Source organism: Sinocyclocheilus rhinocerous, unplaced genomic scaffold, assembly GCF_001515625.1.
Source record: "Sinocyclocheilus rhinocerous isolate Xijiao unplaced genomic scaffold, SAMN03320098_v1.1 scaffold680, whole genome shotgun sequence".
Classification (NCBI taxonomy): Eukaryota; Metazoa; Chordata; class Actinopteri; order Cypriniformes; family Cyprinidae; genus Sinocyclocheilus; species Sinocyclocheilus rhinocerous.
The window spans coordinates 296,547-297,624 of NW_015637539.1; the positions used below are offsets into that span (position 1 = coordinate 296,547).

The window sequence follows — 1,078 nt, forward strand, 5'->3', positions numbered from 1 at the left end:
TATGTAAATATTTTTAGCTCAACATTCAGGTTATGGAAGTAAAAATCCCAATAGTTTTCTCCATAGAGAAATTACGTTTGTTTAAATATTTCAAGACCTAACATGAGCTCAGAGGCTGAAAAAGTCAATATAAAAAAGTGTTTAATTGTCATATTCCCAATGAAAATAATTCTGGAGACAAATCCACTAATCGCTGTTACCATGGATACAGGACATGTGCTCTATACACTGTGCACTTCCCATAAAGCATTGCGAATGACGTAATACAGTAGCACAGCCTCCAGTGGGTTCAGATCATTGCCAGTGATCGGCTGATGAGCTCCTTCATCCGTTTGCATCTCAAAAGTGCTGCACAAGAGAACAACCAATGTGCAACGACAGACCGCTACAACATCTGATGCAACACACTGAATGACCCCAGTCTGCTCACGAAGTGCACAAAATGCCATGAGGACATCAATAGCTACATTTGCATGCACCCAGATCTGTTTATAATTGGATTAATGGCTCAGTCGGCCTGTAAACACACCAATCAATCTGAACGAGCTCGAATCGAATCAACGTTTGAATAATCTGATCAACAGGAAGCAATTAAAAGAATAGTTCACCTAACAATGAACATTTACTGAACGGGGTGAGTTCTCTGTCTCTCTGTGTTTTCAGTGTTGCACAAAGTGTTTTGCAGGAATAGGGTGCAGAAGTGTGTCCCTTGAGTTTTCACATTAGAGGCACAAATACACCTATTAGATATGATGGATAAACAAACTTCCTACCAACCAGACCGTCTCAGAAAATAAGTAAATACTGTAATCATCTTCTATTTCAACTCTACCTACTGTTTTATTATTAAAATATTGTTGTTGTTGTTGTTGTTTTTTAAATATATATGTATTTTTTTTTTTACATTTACTCTTTTTTTATTGTATTTAATACAACATTTAGACATATTCCAAAGTTTGAAAACAGTATATATATATATATGAAGAAAAAAATATATATATAATAATAATAAAAAAAAATAATACATAAAAATAAAAATAAATAGAAAAATATAAAAAATATATAAATAAAAACTTTT

General features: G+C 33.0%; 1 protein-coding gene across 1 annotated transcript in view; it reads left to right on the plus strand.

Annotated features, from left to right (window-relative positions):
• The window catches only part of LOC107749001 (ATP-binding cassette sub-family A member 1), a 119,004-nt gene that overhangs the window by 8,507 nt on the left and 109,419 nt on the right, over positions 1-1,078 (plus strand). The gene's annotated exons all lie outside the window — the stretch shown is intronic.